The sequence below is a fragment of the Dasypus novemcinctus genome, chromosome 3 (assembly GCF_030445035.2).
Source record: "Dasypus novemcinctus isolate mDasNov1 chromosome 3, mDasNov1.1.hap2, whole genome shotgun sequence".
NCBI classification, from domain to species: Eukaryota; Metazoa; Chordata; class Mammalia; order Cingulata; family Dasypodidae; genus Dasypus; species Dasypus novemcinctus.
In genome coordinates, this window is record NC_080675.1 from 132,634,657 (window position 1) to 132,653,815 (window position 19,159).

General features: G+C 37.5%; 1 protein-coding gene across 10 annotated transcripts in view; it reads left to right on the forward strand.

Annotated features, from left to right (window-relative positions):
• The window catches only part of RNF111 (ring finger protein 111), a 153,611-nt gene that overhangs the window by 42,992 nt on the left and 91,460 nt on the right, over positions 1–19,159 (forward strand). For 4 of the 10 annotated variants that reach the window (XM_058294271.1, XM_058294276.1, XM_058294278.1 and 1 more), the window contains exon 1: positions 9,558–10,009. The gene's annotated coding sequence lies outside the window, so the exon portion shown is untranslated. Of the gene's footprint in view, positions 1–8,776; positions 8,881–9,557; positions 10,010–19,159 lie in introns of those variants that run through there. The other 6 variants (XM_058294275.1, XM_058294280.2, XM_058294281.2 and 3 more) reach the window with 3 other exon arrangements.

A 19,159-nucleotide genomic window follows, 5' to 3' on the forward strand; every position in this document is an offset into this window, starting at 1 on the left:
GCCATTACCATGTACCCTGTGGATCTCCATAGCCTTCAGGAGAGCCAGCACCTTGGGTTGTATCTACTTTGTCTCTCTCTGGGGTCCTGCTGAGGTGTACACAAGCCTGACCCCTCTTAGGACTTCCTGACTCTTTTTGGAAGACTCTTAGCCACATAAACTCATTTGTCTTTGCCATTTCTCTTTTATTCAAGGTCAAAAAGCAGTTTTTAACACTTAATCCAACATGTAGGCTGAGATATTCTCTGGTCTGAGTTGACCTTTTTTAATTTCCTGATGTGCATTTCCTTGGTCTACCAGCAGATGGCACTCTTTGGCAGCCCTCCCAGTTCAATGCCTGGTCCAAGTGTGCTTGGGGCAACAAGGAGTGGACCAATGTGATGTAGGTTCCTGCCTGAAGGCTAAGAGCCTAGTAATTCAAACTTTTTAGGAGTCAACTCTCCAGTCTTCCCTGGCAGCCTCCTCCCTTTTCCCCTCTGCATCCTCAACAGTCAGATATGGTTAGTGGAGAGGGAGATTGAGAGCCTCCATCTCTTTAGTCCAGGATCTCTTTATTTTTATTTTATTTTATTTTTTGTCTTTATTTTTTAAATATTACATTCAAAAAATATGAGGTCTTCATATACCCCCCACCCCCCTCACCCGACTCCTTCACCCATAACAACAATCTCCTCCATCATCATGAGACATTCATCGCATTTGGTGAATACATCTCTGAACACCGCTGTACCTCATAGTCAATGGTCCACATCATAGCCCACACTCTCCCACAGTCCACCCAGTGGGCCATGGGAGGACATACAATGTCCAGTAACTGTCCCTGCAGCACCACCCAGGACAACTCCAAGTCCCAAAAATGCCCCCACATCTCATCTCTTCCTCCCATTCCCTACTCCCAGCAGCCACCCAGGATCTCTTTAGTCTTGAGCTGGCTCCCAAGCCAAGCAATGGTGTGGCCCCACCTGGCCTGGAAGGGCTCGTGGGACACAGCAGATCAAATTTGTGGTTCAAAACCGAGTCAGCCTTCGACTGTGCCCCTTTCTCTCCCCTTTCTTTGGGAGGTGGATCCCCAGAGCCCCATTTGTTTATAGCTGCTGGCCCAGAGGCCTGAGTATTCAAATGGGTCTTTAGTGTGGAGGAAGGTGCTGGCAGTAGCAGCTTTGGCTTTTAACTCACAGTTTTCCCATCAGGATTCTTTTCCTTTGTTCCTTTTTCTTCTGGGCTGTGACCAGCCTTCCCCTGGTGCCCTAAACTCTATAAGATTTTTTTCCAGGCTGTTTCTGCCTGTCCCCTAGCTATTTTTCTGGGAGAGAAGAGAGTCCTGTGTCTTTCTAGTCCTCCATCTTCCTGTATAGACACATTTTTTAATTTATAAGTTGTTTGCTAGATTGAACGAAAATGTAAAAACTCTACATTTTTTTAACCAGCGAAAGAGTTTTAGAAGACAGCATTTGCAAGAGGGTAAAAAAAAAGAGTCTAAGACTATTAATGCATCTTACAAAAGGTGACCAGGAACCCTTTTTAATAAATTTAATAAATGGTAAATTTATAAATTATAAAACTTTAATGAGAAAAAATTTAAAAGACCTACATAAAAAATGGAGAGATAACTCATGTTCATGATGGATGACTAAATATTAGTAAAGACATCAGTTATTTCCATATTTATTTACTTATTAAATAGATTCCCAATCAAAATCTCAAGTTTTTTTTTTGTTTAGAAATTAATGAATGCATTCTAGAATTTATAAGGAAAGGCAGAGGAGCAAGAATACCCAAGACAATCTTGAAGAACAAAAATAGAGGAATTATTTTGCCATATAGCAAGACTTATTATAGTTACATATTTTTAATAGTGTTATACTGCCACAAAGATGGAAAGGTACATCAATGGAATATATACCCCAGAAAAAGGCTCATGTACATCAAAGGTGGCATGGTAGAGCAGTGGGGGAAATGACAAGTTTTTCATCTTGTTTGATTCTTTTTTTTTTTTTAATTCGCTATACTGAATATGCTATGGCTTTAAATTGTAGAATTCTTCAGTTCTGGAAATTTTTAAGTTTTTATTTTATAATTTCTTCCCTCCATTTTCTTAATTCTCACTTTCAGGAACTTATATTAGGTATTTTACCTCTGGGATTGATCCATTTACCTTTTTCTCATATTCCTTTTTCCTTTTTGTCCTACATCCTGAAACATCCTGAAAGATTCTTTTGCTTTTATCTTTCAACCTCTCCATTGAATTTTTGTTTCAGAAATAACAATATTAATTTTCAGGGGCTCTTTCTTGCTTTTTTCACAGCATTCTGGACCTGTCATAAGCATATTAGGGTATTTAAAAATTTCCCCATTTATTGAATTATTTAAATTTTCTGTAGTCATTTTTTAAAATGTTTATCTCCGTCTCTTTCATTTTACAAGTTTTCCTCAAATAACTGGTGTTTCTTGGTTGCCTATAAATATTTAAATATGAGGTAATATAAAAGGTAAATATGAAGTTTGTGTAAAAGATCAGGCAGGCTTGGGCATGTGGGGCTTATAGCGTATTAGAATGTGAAATCTTTATTTCAGGTAGTCACACCAGCTCCTCTAGTTTTCCTCAATACTTCATTTTGTTTCTTTAGAGAGCTCCCTCCTTGTTTTTAGCCTAGGAATTAAAATCCAGATGCCGTATTTTCTGTATATGGGGTAAAGAGGGGTGGAGTGGTTTGAGTTTGTTATGTAATGAACTTAAAATGCATCTTTTTCATTTTCACATTTTATTCTTGGCCTCCTTTGTCTTTGGCCTGATTCCCTAGCCTCTCTTTTATTCTGCAACCCCTATCACTTCCCTGCTTGGTGCAGTCCCCTCTGACATTATTTCAAGCTGTAACTTTTTCCACTCTGCTATAGCAATCACTAGTTCTCTATCTGATTTATATACTTCAGATATTTGTTGGAGTATCTTACTTGTTTATGACCAGTCCCCATTTTCTTGTTTTGCATTTACCTTTTCGATTTTTTTATCATTTGTTAGGTTCTCTGACCAGAGAGATGGTAAAACACATATGGCCAGCCTGCAATTTTCTACCAAAGGGGAAAATTTAAAATAATTTTCTTGAGAATATTTGGTGTATGTAGAAGCTCTTAAATGTATATATTTGAGAAAAATTGCCAGAAGTTTAGATGTTTTGAAATGAACTTCATATTGAGATGTTTAAGTAATTTTAATTCAATAGATGGCACTCTTTCCTAGTTTAAGTCAATCCCAAAACTAGTCAGAGTAGAAATATTTTATTTTTTGTGTAATTCAAATTACTATTAGTATCGACTTTGATAAGTTAATTCTTTCAAAATTTAAGAATATTTAATTAAATTTCAAAAGAAAGATATTAAACTAAAATCTCTAAGTAATCTTTCCAAATTTCTGAAACTTATTGTAATAATGATTTTTCTCCATCAACAGTAAAAAAGAATTGAAAGCTTACCAGGAGCCCTGAGTTCTTAAAAGTATTTAGATTCAAGTTGTTAATAGTTTCATTTTATTCCCTTGTTTTCAATATTCTTACTTCTGAATTGCTCCCAAATAGGTCAGTCTTTAATGTATAGCATAATCTTTACCAGTTTTTTTTTGTTGTTGTTAATTTTTTATTTGTTTGTTTGTTTGTTTTTAGGAGGTATTGGGGATTCAACCCGGGACCTTATACATGGGAAGACCTATGTATGCATGTAAATGCATTGAAAATGCTAGAAACAATAAAAGTGTTTTATGAGAAAAACACCAGACAAATACGGATTATAGAATGATTTACAGGCTTTAAATGATATATCTTAGTTGTGACTCTAGGCTTATATCACGAATTAAAAGTATGTACTTTCACAAAATCAGATGGCTCTACATACTCAGAATTTGAACAGAGAGCCAGAAATATTTTAGGGAAGCTTAAGGTTACAAAAGCTCATCTCCAAAATCCCAGGCATTCCGTGTCTCCCTGTTGGCTGTAATTTATGTTTACCTCAGTTTTCCTGAAACTTAGCCTCAGAGAGAGTTAAAGAGTATCAGTACTTGATAATTCAAATGTATATTGAAGTTTACATTCCAAAGACAATCAGAGAAACTTACAGGGTGATTAATACCCGTCAGTACTCGTTTGAGAATAAAAAAAAAAACTTTCCACCAAATAGGGCCTCATTTTTCAAAATCTGTGATTCCATTGACGTCAAAACAATTTAGTAGCAGTAAATAAGTGCTGTCTCTAAAGACTGTATTTACTTTTCTCTCTCTCTCTTTATATATGTAGAACTTTATAATCTTCAAACTAAACAAAATTTGTGTATGCAATCTCATAACCCCACATCAAATTTAATATATAAAATTTTAATGAGGACTTTCACTACTTAATTAAGTCACCAATGTTATAGGACCTATAGCATTTTATGTTCCAGTCATGTATTGGTGCATACAGTACAATATTGTGAACAACTAAGGGTTCTGACTAGTACATCCCTCAGATCCTTTTAATTCCTCTTAAAGCTCTTTATATGAGGAATTATTTCAGAAATATTTTCAACAAGTTCTCAAAGATCTTAACTCATTGCATTAAATCTGCAAACTTTGCTTCATCTTTTTCCAAAGAGCTCACAAAGCTGACGATATAGCCAGTTGCCTTCACTTGCAAACGTCATACAGTTTTGAAGTTTGCAGTGGATAGTGGGCATACCAATCTTACCTTTTCATTTAGGTGATTTGTAAGGCTTTTCCTGTTATTGCAGGTGACCCATTAATTCAAGTCAGCATTTCTGTGTTTAACAAAACTCCTCAAATTCCTGCTTGGCAGATAATTAGGCATTGTCAGCCCAGTATGCAAGCTAATTTGCTAAACATTATCTTTCTGCATTGTCACGTAGACAGAATTTGGTTTGGATTACATATTGGATGCCTCTGTTCTTTCCAGAAATGAGGAAAATTAATTTTGAGAGAGTTCAAGTGATTTAATTAAGGTGAAGGATTCCTAGTTTTTAGTGGCAAATTCAATTCGTTCAATAAAAATTTGAGTACTTTCTTTCTACCAAAGAGAGACATCATATTTTCCTTGATTTTAGTTTTTTGGAGTAGACAGGTATGTATATTAATGATTATAATATTTATAATAGAAGTATATACAAAGATTGAAGAGGGTGTGGGAGTGATTGTTAACTAACTATTGCTGGGTGGGGAAATGCTTCATGAAGGGCTTTTGGTTTCACTTAAAATTTTAAAAAAAATTTTTTTATTAGAGCACTTGTAGGTTTACAAAAAAATCATGTAGAAAGTACAGAGTCCCCATAAATGCCCCCACACAGTTTTACCTATTATTAACATTTTGCATTAGTGTGGTACCTTTGTTACAATTGATGAAACAATATTATACTACTATTTATAGTCCATGTTTTAATTAGGGTTCACTCTTTGTGTTTTGCAGTCTTATGAATTTAAAAAATTTTTTCGTTCTGGTAACATATAAACAACCTAAAATTTTCCATTTTAATCACTTTCAAATATACAATTCAGTGGTGTTAATTACATTTACAATGTTGTACTACCATCACCACCATTCATTATCAAATGTTTCCATCACCCCAAACAGAAACTCTCTACCAGGTAAGCCTATTTTTTTAATAACTTTTTTTTTTCTCTCCCCTTCCCCCCCCCAGTTGTCTGCTCTCTGTGTCCATTTGCTGCGTGTTCTTCTGTGTCTGCTTATATTCTTGTCAGCTGTTGTTGTTGTTTTTGTGTCATCTTGCTGTGTCAGCTCTCCATGTGTGCAGTGCCACTCCTGGGCAGGCTGCGCTTTTTTCACACTGGGCAGCTCTCCTTACGGGGCGCACTCCTTGCGCTTGGGGCTCCCCTACGCGGGGGACACCCCTGCATGGCATGGCACTCCTTGCATGCATCAGCATAGTGTGTGGGCTGGCTCATCACACGGGTCAGGAGGCGCTGGGTTTGAACCTTGGGCCTCCCATGGGGTAGGTGGATGCTCTATTCATTGAGCCAAATCTGCTTCCCTCTACCAGTTAAGCATTAACTTCCTATTCTCACTCCTACCCTGGCCCTTGTTCTCCTGTATTCTAGTTTCTGAAACTCTAAGTTTGCATATTCTATTTCGTATCAGTGAGATCATACAATATTTGTCTGTTCATGTCTTCCTTATTTTACTCAACATACTGTCTTCAAAGCTCATCCATGTATTTGCATGTATCAGAATTTCCTTCTTTTTTATAACTGAATAATATTCAAATGTATGTATTTACCACATTTTGTTTATCCATTCATCTGTTGATGGACACTTGGGTTGCTTTCATCTTCTGGCAATCATTAATAATACTGCTATGAACATCAGCATGCAAATATCTGTTCAAGTCTCTGCTTTCATTTCTTTTGGGTATGTATCTAGAATTTGGATTACCAGGTATATTAGTCAGCCAAAAGGATGCTGATGCAAAATACCAGAAATTGGTTGGTTTTTATAAAGGGTATTTATTTGGGGTAGGTGCTTACAGATACCAGGCCACAAAGCATAAGTTACTTCCCTTACCAGTCTATTTTCACATGTTGAAGCAAGATGACTGCTGACAGCTGTGAGGGTTCAGGCTTCCTGGGTTCCTCCCTTCCAGGGTCTTGCTTCTCTCTTGGTTCAAGGTTCATTCCTTCCCAGGCCTTGCTTCTTCCTGGACTCAGGGTTCCTCTCTTCCCAGGGCTGGCTTCTCTTTCCTCTATGAGCTTACTTTCTGGGGCTCCAGCTTAAGGCTTCAGCATCAAACTCCAACTCAAAACTCCAACTTCAGAAACCCTCAATTCTGTTCCTTGCCATGCCTTTTAACTGGTGGGTGGGGACTCAATGCCCTAATGACGTGGACCAATCAATGCCCTAATCATTACTCAATCATGCCCATGTACAGAGCAGATTACAAACATAATCCAATATTTCTTTTTGTAATTCATCAATAACATCAAACTGCTATACCAGGTCATATGATAATTCTACACTTAGCTTTCTGAGGAATTGCCAAACTCTTTTTCACAGTGGTGGCATGATTTTACATTCTCACCAACAATGTATGAAGGTTCCTATTTCATTGAGGAGGGCTTTGAGGAATGGATAAGAGTTTTCTAGGCCAATAAAGCAGGTGGGGGATGGGAAGGAGTGGGAGAGAGTATTTTGATGCAGAAGGAACGGTACGTGCAAAGGCAGGGAGATATGGAACCATACTTTTCTCCTGGAATCTACAAGAAGTTTGAGAAGTCTTCTATGTATATATAGGGGAAGAGGGTAGCCTGGTGACAGAGATAGCATGAAATGGCAGTGGAGAATTTAGTTTTGAATAGCTTTATTTACCAAACTAATGATTTAGGACTTTATCCTAAGGGTGATGGTGGGTCCCTGAAGGATGTTAAATTAGTATCTTGATCAGTTTTTCCAATACTCTTACATTGGTCTATGGTTGAATTGGGGGTGATTTGGTAATGGTGGAAGGAGCAAGAGAAGCAGAGAAATGAGGAAAATATTGTATACAAGTCAAATTAGAGAGTTCTCTGACCTGGATAACTTGCCAATGTATCCCTAAATACAAATTTTTTGGCACCTGTCCTCTCATAGTCTCACTGCTTTTCTACTCTGGGTTTCCTTCTCTTGACTTTTTGCCCATCTGCTGTTTTCCCTGGCTTTATGTCAGTGATTATTCTGATTTTGAAAAATCTCTCACCTAATTGCACTCAACCCAGCCATTTCCAAACTTGATATCTTAGCAGATGGCATTACCTCATGTTTCATAGAGAAAATCAAGGTCATTCAATCTAAAAGTCCTCAGTTTGTCTTTAAAGCTAAACTGTCTCAGTGAAAGGGATGTCCCTTCTACTCATGACTAATTCTTCCACCTGAGTTTTGAATTCTGTTTCCTCTGCCTCCATAGGGATATTTCTCCTTTGAGCATTCCTTTATTTCCATTATCTTTCACCTCTCTTTTTCTACTGGCTCTTTCCCTTGAGCATACCAGTAGGATCCAAGTCTTGCCCTCCCTTGACTCCATACCCTGTTAGATGTGTCTGTCTTTATTCTTCTATTTACTATCAATTTTGTGAAAATATACTTGTCCCCATCTAACTTCATTACTCAGTCCTTTCTAAGATTTCTCCACCTGGTTACTATTGACATTTTGGATCAGATGATTCTTTGTTGTGGGGAGCTGCCCTGTGAATTATAGTATGTTTAGCAGCATGCCTGGTCTCTACCCATTAGATGTCAGTTGCATCTGCCTCACCCTCCCCAGGTTGTGACAACCAAAAAGTGTCTCCAGACAATGCCAAATTCTGCAGGGGTGGGGGTAGGGTGAGGATTGTTCCTGGTTGAGAATCACTGATTTAACTCAGTCTATGTCCCAAATACTATTTCCACATGTAGTAGATATTAGAAATTACTGGAATATTTTACAATCTTTAAAAAATCATCAATTTTACATCCTGAAATTGGTTGTAAAATTTCATTTACCTCACTTCTCAATAGTCCCATTTCAAGAACTCAAAAGTCATATTGGAGGGTGCTAGTGCTCTAGAGCGTTAGAGGAAAGGTTAGGGCTGAACATATGGTGTGAGAAATCATGAGGCAGTAACAGTTAAAACCATGGAAGCAGATAAGATCATTCCGGCAAAAATCTGTATTTAGAGTGATAAAATCAGAGGACTGAGGAAGAATCCTCATCCATTGCTCTTCTAGTTTCCCTACACATCTGCTACCCTTTCCTGCTTTTTTTTTTTAAGGTATCTTCGCTGAACAATATGGACAACATGAGTGAACAAAGGAATCAGTATTGAGAAAGATGACGACAAAGGGAGGAAATTAATATTTATTGAACACTTAACTGGTAAGTAATATTAGGAACATTATTTAAACTGTCCCATTTAATCTCACAAGAACCATTTCAGGTAAATAATGGCATCCCAGTTTATATAGGAGGAAAGTAAAATTTATAAAGATCTAATAAATCAAACAGCTGCTAAGTGGCATCACTGAGATTTGAAAGGAAGTCTGTCAGCTTAACTCCAAAGTCCGTGGTCTTTCCCTACATCCTCTTAATGCTTATAATGAAGCATGTGCTAGCCATTTTTTATAAAAGAATTAAGTAAAAAGGCTTAGGTGATTGTAAAACTACAGCCAGATTTCCCAGAATATTTATTACCACTTTTAATCTGATTCCGGAAACAAATTCATCTTAATAGTAAGGTGCGGTGTTTTATCTTTGTCATTTGCGCGAATGATTTGGGTTCATTTGTTGTGAAAGACACCAAACCATGTTGTTTTTAAGTGTACCCTAAGTATAGTCAGTAATTTTGTGGCTAGTCGTAATTTTTAGTTACAAAAAAATTATCCAAGACGTAGTCACAATTTTACTTGAATATTGGACGCACAATCACCAAGGAAAATAAATTAACGAGCTCTGCGACCGTTCTGTTTCGCCAGTAGACTAGTACAGCGCTTATATAGGGGGAGAGGCGGGGCAAAGGGGGCGGGGCAGTGGGAAACAAGAATCTGAGCAAGCGCAGAAACAAGCCGACTTAAGAAGCTTGAAGGCTATTGCGTCCTCACTTTCCGAACTGTCGTAAAGGCTCCTAAGTGTCGTGCTCGCTCGGTAGGGGAGGGATTGGTTAGGCGGCGGCGGCGGCAGGAGAGCAGCGGCAGTGGCGAAGGCGGTGGCGATGTGCTTGGTTTGCGCAGCGTAGAAACTCCCGCATCTTCGGAGAAGCAGTTCCTGTGGGGCCAAATTGGGCGCTCTAAACCCAAGTCGGGTTGGCTGGGCCGAGCTCAGGCGCTGCCGCTTTTACAGTTTTGGTGGCGGTGACAGACGCTGTTTTTGGCTGTAGGGGCCTAATAGGCCGACATCTGAGGCGTAGATCGCTGGTTCTCGACGCATCCCTTTCCTCCCTTACATATCCTGTCTTCCTTCCTGGGTCTGTGATTCCCGGACCCTGGGAAGAAGGTGGCTAATGATTAAGGTGAGGGGGCTAGGGGGGAGGGGATCGTTTGGAGGCTGCGCGTGCGCGCAACGGGGGAGGGGCTGGCGGGGAACGGGAAAGAGGAAGGGCTGCGGCTGGGGTCGGCGACCGGCGGGATAGTGACTTAGGGTCTGAACCTCCACTGAAGATTTAATCCGGTTCGGGCAAAGCATGTGACTACAGACACACCCACACCCCAGAATAAGGGAGTGGGTGAGGGTATTTCTTTCCCTTTTTCGACTCTTTCTAGAGTCTAAGGTGAGGGCTGAAGATTGAGGGTGGGACTGCGATTTGACAATAGAGTGATGAAAGTAACCCCGACCCGGGGAGTTGGAGAGCGCTAGGTCAGCCTTGACGGTTAGGGAGTTGCCGCCTTGTGCGATCAAGGAAACGTAGTCCGCAGAACAGAAATAACAGAGGCGTCAGATTTTGTGTAGAGTTGGCTTGTAGGGGACTAAAAAGAAGCTTGATATTTTTTATTATTTCCTTTAGGTAATTTACCAGAGTCAGTAGACGTTCTATAGTGGAAATGTCTGTACTGTAGAATGAGAGTCACAGTAGTTAAAGATTTTTGCAGATGTTTCATAATATAAATTTTAATGTTTAAAAAATACCAGGAAGTATAGGGCATTTAATTTGTTGATGTTTGTAGTGTGGGGTAGCTTCATTATATTGTTGTCAGCGTTCCTGTTTCTTGATGTATGTGCCGTATGAGTTTAGAACAACCCTTGAGTGGTGAGATAAAGCTGACCTAGGCTTCGTTTTATAGGAGGTGGTCTTTTGAATCTGATTTCAAACTTTATTTGGTGTTTTATCCTTAATCTTCTTGTTTTAGGAACCTCATCAACCAAAAAGTACAGACTGGGGAAAAGATAAGATAAGGTCATTGTTTACAAAGGCTAGAACGTGATTTTCATATCACATAGAAGCTCTATAATAATGGTTTTACTAAGCTTGACTAGGATGAAGATCTCCATTTCTATAGTTTGTTACTAGACATTTCTTAAACAAAATTCTCATGTCAACATAGACCATGTTGCTTTTCAGACTAAACACTAGTCTTTGGTTACATTTGTGGGACAAACCATATAGGATGAGAAAGAAGCCCGTTTGCCCTGAAAAGAATCTTGAATAGAAATTTTTGTTGTTCAAAGTCTTGATTTGGCTTTTGCCACTGTCTTACCATTTAACCTTGGGCAAATGATTCTATCATCTCTCTCCTGCTTATTTTCTTGTTTGCCTCTTAAAATATACAGTCGTATTCTAAGAATTGTTGTGGGATAATTATGAATTGGTCTGAACGATATTGTAGGAAAAACTAGGAAGAATACAGTCTCTTGTTTATTGGGGGTACTGTACCTTACTTTTGTGGATCTTTTTTCTTCCAGGACCTCATTCCATTTGTTTACTGTCTCTTGGCCACTTGTTTCACTAGAAACAGATTTTGAAGAAAGATATAGTTCTAAATAATCACATTTTGGTGAAAAATGAGGTGAAGGTTATAACTTGAAGTTTCTAGATTAGGTGAATTTCACTTTAGTAATCTGTTCTCCATTTCTGCAGCTAATTGAGAAATAATTACTGATATTTAAAAACAAGAACAGCAATTTACACATCTAAAGCAATGAAACTTGCAGTGAATACTCTTTAAGTAAAATTATTTTCATCTTGGCTCAAATTTTAACATGTGGAATAAAAAAGTCATTGAATCGAACCAATCTTTACTTAAGGCATAATTGTATGTGCCCTTATTTTGATTTTTTTCCTGTGGGCTAGGAATTCAAATAGAAAAAAAAGTGACAGTCCTAAAATTGATAGTAATTAAAATACACTATAACTTAACATTAACATTCTGATGGTGATATTATCTTAAAGAAGGGTATAGGTTGGGAGACAGTAGAATTAGATTTTCGGTTTAGCTTTGCTCACTATTCATTAGCTGTCCTTTTATTAATAACCTTTCCTGGCTTCACATCACTCTCAACTGTTAAAACAGAGAAGTTTGGGATAGGTAATTCTGGTTTTCTCTAAGTTCCAATTAGATTTGTATTTTTAGTTAGGTGTTTTTGTTATTTATTGTTGTATTCATCTTGACAAATCTCCAGAAGGAAATGCTATACTGAGAGTATAAATTCCTTCATAATGTATATATCAAGAAAAAAACCTTAGGATGAAATTGTTTGTTATTTCATATAATACTACTTTCCCATCGCAGTTATTACTCTTGCTGTAATAACCTTCATGTGATACCAAAAATGAAACTTTTCATTACTCCTAGTAATATGCTTTGATATCATCATGGATACTTTGCTTTTCTTTTAGAAACTTGTGATCCTTGTTCAGTAAAAATCCAGAATTACATTTAAATGTCTTACACCTCTGTTTTTTTCCCTCTTGCATCCCACAGATTCTTGCTAACAGCTGGCCCAGGTTTCTACAGGTACTCGGTTTGTACCAGTGCATGAGGAGTGAGCTGCAATGTTCATAAATAAATACTGAGCTGAACTTAAATTTTAAATAGAGATACTACATTATTATTTAGTCATTCAGTAGGTATTTATTGAATGTCTCATGTTTTAGGCACTGTTCTTGGTATTCATGGAGCATACTCTATTGCAGGGAGACCTGATAAATAAAATAGTTTCACGTAGTGCTAAGTACCGTGAAGAAAATAAAACAAGACTATCTGATAGATGGTGAATGGAAGTGAGACTGTGCTATGGATAGAATGTTTAGGGAGGACTTCTTTTTAGAGCTCATATTTGACCTGAGATCTCCGTGATTAAAAAGAACCAGCCATAGTGACAGTATGGAGGAAGTATGCTGCAGACATAAAAAACAACAAATGCATTATGCTGGCTTTGAGTCCAGAGAATCTGTTAAGTGTAAATGAATTGTTTTGTTAGTTAGACTTTTCATAATAGGCGATAGATGGTTAGAAAAAAGATTAAAACATTTTTACATGTAGCAACCAAATATATGTGTGTGGGCCTTTTGAAAATCCTGAATGGAAGAATCTAACTGCAGAAAGTCATTTTTGAAACAGTTGGGGGAAATTTATGTATGAGTACAAGAAGATAATCAAGGAATTATTGTTAATTTTGTTAGGGTTGGTAATGACGTTATTTTTATGTAAGCAGATTCCCTTTTTTTATTTAAGTAGATACTGGGGATTGAACCCAGAACCTCGTACGTGGGAAGCAGGTGCTCAACTACTGAGGCACATCCACTCCCCAATGAGAGTTGGTTTTTTCATTTGTTTTGTTTTTAGGAGGCACCAGGGATTGAACCCGGAACCTCATACATGGGAGGCAGAGGCTCAACCTTTTGACCTACATCTGCTTCCATACTGTAATTTTTAGAGTTGGAGACTGAGGAATGAGGGAGAAAAATGGTAAAATGCCTGGCATTTGTTTAAAAGTACTTGAGTACACACACAAAAAGGTGCCAGGGAGATGAGCTTAGTGAAGCAAGTGTGGCACAATCATGATATTGTTCTCTGCTCTTGTGAAGTTTTGAAAATCTCCTGGGATAGCACATTTTTACATTTGTTCCATTAACTAAAGTCCATGGCTTAACTTAGGGTTCAATGTTTGTATAGTGTAGTTCCATGGTTTTTAAATATTTTATTTTATTCTGTTACTGTGTATACAATCTAACATTTCCTTTTTAAATCATATTCAGATATATTTCAGTGCTGTTAATTGTGTTCACAACGTTGTGCTTTCCCATCACCATCCATTACCAAGGCATTTCCATGATCCAAATCGGAACCCTATTAATTTTAAGCATTTACTTTTCATTTTCTATCTCCACCCCATCCCCTGGTAACCTATATTCTAGATTCTGACTCTGTTGAGTTTGCTTATTCGAAGTGTTTCACACAGTGAGATTATACAATATTTGTTCTTTTGAATCTGGCTTATTTCACTCAACATGTCTTCAAGGTTCATATTGTCGCATGTATCAAGATTCATTCCTTTTTATGGCTGAATAATATTCCATTTTATGTATATGCCACTTTTTATTTATCCATTCATCAAAGGGTGGACACTTACGTTGCTTCCTTCTTTTGGCAATTATGAATAATGCCGCTATGAACATTGGTGTACAAATATCTGTTCGAGTCCCTGCTTTGAATTTTTGGGGGGTATATACCTAGTAGTGAGATTGCCGGGTCATATGGTAGTTCTATACTTAGTGTTCTGAGGAACCACCAGACTGTCTTCCGTAGTGGCTGCACCATTTTACGTTGCCAGCAGCACTGAATGAGTGTTCTTGTTTTTCCCACATCCTTTCCAACAGTAGCAGCCATTCTAATGGATGTGAAATGGTATCTCATTGTGTTTTCTTTTTTTTTTTTTTTTTTTTTTTTTTGTTTTTGTTTTGAGTTAACCAGGGACCAGGGATTGAACCCAGGACCTTGTATGTGGGAAGCCAGCAGTCACCCACCAAGCCACATAGTCTCCCTGGAGTTAGTTTTTTTTTTTTTGTTTTGCTTGTTGGGTTTTTTTTTTAGGAGGCACCAGGAACTGAACATGGGACTTCCCATGTGGAAAACAGGTGCTTAACTGCTTGAGCCGTATCCGCTCCCTGCTCGTTGTGGTTTTGATTTGCATTTCCCTGGTGGCTAATGATGTTGAGCATCTTTTCATGTGCTTTCTCACCATTTGTATATCTTCTTTGGAGAGATGTCTGTTCAAGTCTTTTGTCTTTTTTTTAATTGGGTTGTCTGTCTTACTGTTAATTTGAAGGATTTCTTTATATATATTTTGGATATTAATCTTTTATCAGATATGTTGTTTCCAAATATTTTCTTCTGTCGTGTAATTTGTTATTGTACTCATGATAAAGTCCTTTGAGGCATAAAAGTTTATAATTTTGATGAGGTCCCAATTAACTATTTTTTGTTTTTGTTGCTTATGCTTTGGGTGTAAAATCTAAAACTATTGCCTAACACAATGTCCTGAAGATTCTTCCCTATGTTTTCTTTTAAGAGTTTGATAGGTCTGGCTTTTACATTTAGATCTTTAAGCCATTGATTTTTGCATAAGATATGAGAGTAGGGGCCTTTTTTTTTTTTTAACCAGTTTTATTGATACGTATTAATAAAGCATACACTTCATCCAAAGTGTATAATCACTGGTCTTTGGTATAATCATATAGTTGTGCATTCATCACTTCAATTATCGTTAGAGCATTTTCATTATTTCTATAATAATAATAAACAAGAAAATTCTTGAAAATGGAGGTCCATTTTTCCCAGTTATATGTTAAAGAGACTTTTCTTTCCCCCAGTTGAGTGGTTTCTTCTCCCTCATCAAAAAATGTGATTTTTGAGCTTGATTTCTGAGCTCTCAATTCTATTCCATTGGTCTGAATGTCATGTTTTTTTTTGCAAATACCAGACTGTTTTGCTTACTATGGCTTTATTATAATTTTTGAGATTGGAAAGTGTGAATCCTCCAACTTCTTCTTCATTTTCAGGATGACTTTAATTATTTGGGGCCCATTATCTTCAATATAAATTTGATGATTGGCTTTTCCTTTTCTGCAAAGATGTTTGTTGGAATTTTGATTGGAGTGCATTGACTCTATAAATTGATTGTGTAGGATTGACATCTTAGCGATATTTAGTTATCCAGTCCATGAATATGGAATGTCCTTCCATACTAGTTTACTTTTTTTTTTTTTTTCTCCAGGAGGTACTGGGGATTGAACCCAGGACCTCATACATGGGAAGCAGGTGCTCAACCATTGAGCTACATCTGCTCCCCAGTTTACCTTTTTTTTTTAAAGATTTATTTTATTTCATTTATTTCTCTCCCCTTCCCCCCCACCCCAGTTGTTTGTTCTGTGTCCATTTTGCTACATGTTGTTCTTTTTGTCCGCTTTTGTTGTCAGCTGCAAGGGAATCTGTGTTTCTTTTTGTTGCGTCATCTTGCTACGTCAGTTCTCCGCGTGTGTGGCCCCATGCCTGGGCAGGCTGCACTTTCTTTTGCTCTGGGTGGTTCTCCTTACAGGGCGCACTCCTTGCCCCCGTGTGGCAGGGCACTCCTTGTGTGCATCAGCACTGCTCATGGGCCAGCTCCACACGGGTCAAGGAGGCCGGGGGTTTGAACCGCAGACTTCCCATGTGGTAGGCGGATGCCTTATCCACTGGGCCAAATCCGCTTCCCCGCAGTTTACTTTTGAGTTAACTTCTTTATATGTAGAAATATTCTCTTTTTTCCTGCATCAGGGCACCCTCTGAAAAGCTAAATTAAAATTTATTTATTTTTTAATTTTCTTTTGATTTTTTAAAAAGCAATTTTATTGTAATAGTTCACACACCATACAGTGTATTCAAAGTGTACAATCTGTGGCCTTCGGTGTTATCACAGTGTTGTGCATTTATCACCACAACAAATTTTAGAACAATTTCATTACTCCAGAAAGTAAAACTCTACACCCCTTAGCAGTTAACTCTCACCTCTCAATCCCTCTATCCATCCCTCACCCTACATTAAATTTTATTTTGTTAGTAGGTTTATATTTCTGTGAAGATTTTATTTGTATGTGAAGTAATCCTATAAGATCCAACAATTTATTATTTATCATAGTATTTTATTCTTTGCCCTTTTTCAAATAAATGGTTCATGTAAATGTTCTGATTACGTTTCAGCAAAATTTTTGAGGAGGGTTTATCCCCTTAACTTTTTAAACTATCATCAGACGTTCTGGTTATGTGTAGCTGGATTTTTAAATTTAACCAAAACAACATATCACAACAGTTTGAATGCAGTAGATAATAAGAAAGTCCAGCTTTCTTCTATTATGCCAGGTGTTAAAGTGATTTACAAAAATGTTCAGTGCCACTGTTCTCCTTAATTTTTTTGAAAATATAGTTAATATTACCCTATAATGGGTAAATGCTTTTTAAAAATATTTTAAAGCATTTATCAACTTTAAGTATTTGTCAGTTTTACTTTTTTTTTTTTTTTAAGATTTATTTTATTTATTTCTCACCCCTTCCCCCCTGTTGTCCGCTCTGTGTCCTTTTGCTATGTGTTTTTTTGTGTCTGCTTGCATTTTTGTCAGGTGGCACGGGGACTCTATGTCTCTTTTTTGTTGCCTCATCTTGCTGTATCAGCTCTCTCTGTGTGCAGTGCCACTCCTGGGTGGGCTGTGCTTTTTTCACTTGGGGCAGCTCTCCTTATGTGGGGCAGCTCTCCTTATGTGGTGCACTCCTTGCGCGTGGGGCACCCCTACGCAGGGCACTGCACGTGGCAGCACTGCACGTGGGCTACCTCACCCCACAGGTCAGGAGGCCCTGGGCATTGAAGCCTGGACCCTCCATATGGTAGACGGATGCTCTTATCAGTTGAGCCATGTCTGTTTCCCAGTTTTACTTTCTGATATAGCAAGTATCAATAGATGCAACTTACTTAATGAAAGCTCTTTGCGGTCCTCAATTTTAAGAATGGAGATGGGTTCTGAAATAAAAAAGTTTGAAAACTGCTATTCCAGAGGATTAATTTGTTTTTGTTTTTTTAAGATTTATTTTATTTATTCCCCCTCTTCCCCTTGTTTGCACTTGCTGTCTGCTTGTCTTCTTTTTAGGAGGCACGGGGAACCAAAACCAGCACCTTCCATATGTTAGACAGGCACTCAACTGCTTGAGCCACATCTGCTTCCCATTAACTAGTTTTAAGCATTGTTTTTTAACTTCTTATTGTAGATGAGTCCATACTTCTCCCTTCACACTTTCTCCCAATATCATAATTTTTAATTCAACAGATATTATATGCCAACTATATGTTATAAGATCTGGGGCAGGTAGTCATCAAAACAAGGACTGCTGTAATGAGAAAACAAAAAGCCACTTTTACAGATGGTGATTATGGAATTAATTGGGACAGAAAAAGAAGGTAAGGCAGTCTGGGATTAGCTTTTTATTTTAAGGTAGTCAGGAACAGTTTCATGGATAAGGAAACATTGAAGCACAGATGTAAAAGAAGTGAGTGAGGGCAACTTGTGGATATCTGGGGAATGAGCATCTCAAACAGATTGGATAACAGGTGCAGAGAGGGCTAAGAGACTGTGGTAGCTGGTGTGGAGTGGATGAAGAGAATAGTAATCTCTGAGGACAGAGGTAACAAGACCTCATGTCCTTCAGTTCTAGGAAATTTTTAAAAAAATTTTAAAATTTATTTTTTTCTAGGAAGTATTTTTGTATTACCTTTGAATTTTCTAGGAAATATTCTTGTATTACCTCTGCTCTCTTTCTGATGTTCCTGTTAAATGATAGGATTTTGTTACCATCTCTTATCTGCTATTTATTTCCTATCCATTTGTTGTTGATGTAAAAAGATTTTTTTTACTGTCAATTTAGTGTGATAGGAGGGGGATGTGAGATAAAGATGTGTATAATTGTATAACCTACCACATTTAAACGTTCATTTTTAAGTTTTTAAAATTTTTTAGTTTTTTGAGTTACTGGGACTGGGGATTGAACCTGGGACCTCTTATGCAGGAGGCTGGCACTTAGCTACTGAGCCGCATTGACTCCTCTGAGTTGGCTCCCTTGTCTATTTCCTCATTGTTTTGTAGTCGTTTTGCTCACTGTTTGTTTTTCTTTAGGCGGCACTGGGAACCAAACCCAGGACCTCCCATTTGGGAGTCAGGTGCTCACCTGTTTGAGCCACATCCACTTCCCATGTTTTTGCTTTCAATAAGTATGACAGTTTCACAAGAGCATGCTATGTTCCTGATAGGGAACTGGGTTTTCCTCCCAGCTCTTATAGTTGTAAAACCATTTTATAATATTTGAATAAATACAGTTTTCACATATTTGGTGAATGGATTCAGTTTACAAAGCCTAACCCTACTTTAATAGCTGTATTTTTACCTATAACATAATTGTTTTATTAAGTGGAAAAAAATGATTTTTATTACATGATTTATCATGAATTTGTGTGTATTTTCTATGAATTCATATTTTATAATGCATTTGTGTGTATTTTCTATGAAATCATACTTTTTATTTTTTAAGATTTATTTTTTATTTATCCCTTCCCCACCCTTGTTTGAGTTTGCTGTCTGCTCTCTGTGTCCATTTGCTGTGTGCTCTCTGTGTCTGCTTGTCTTCTCTCTTTTTTTAAAAGATTT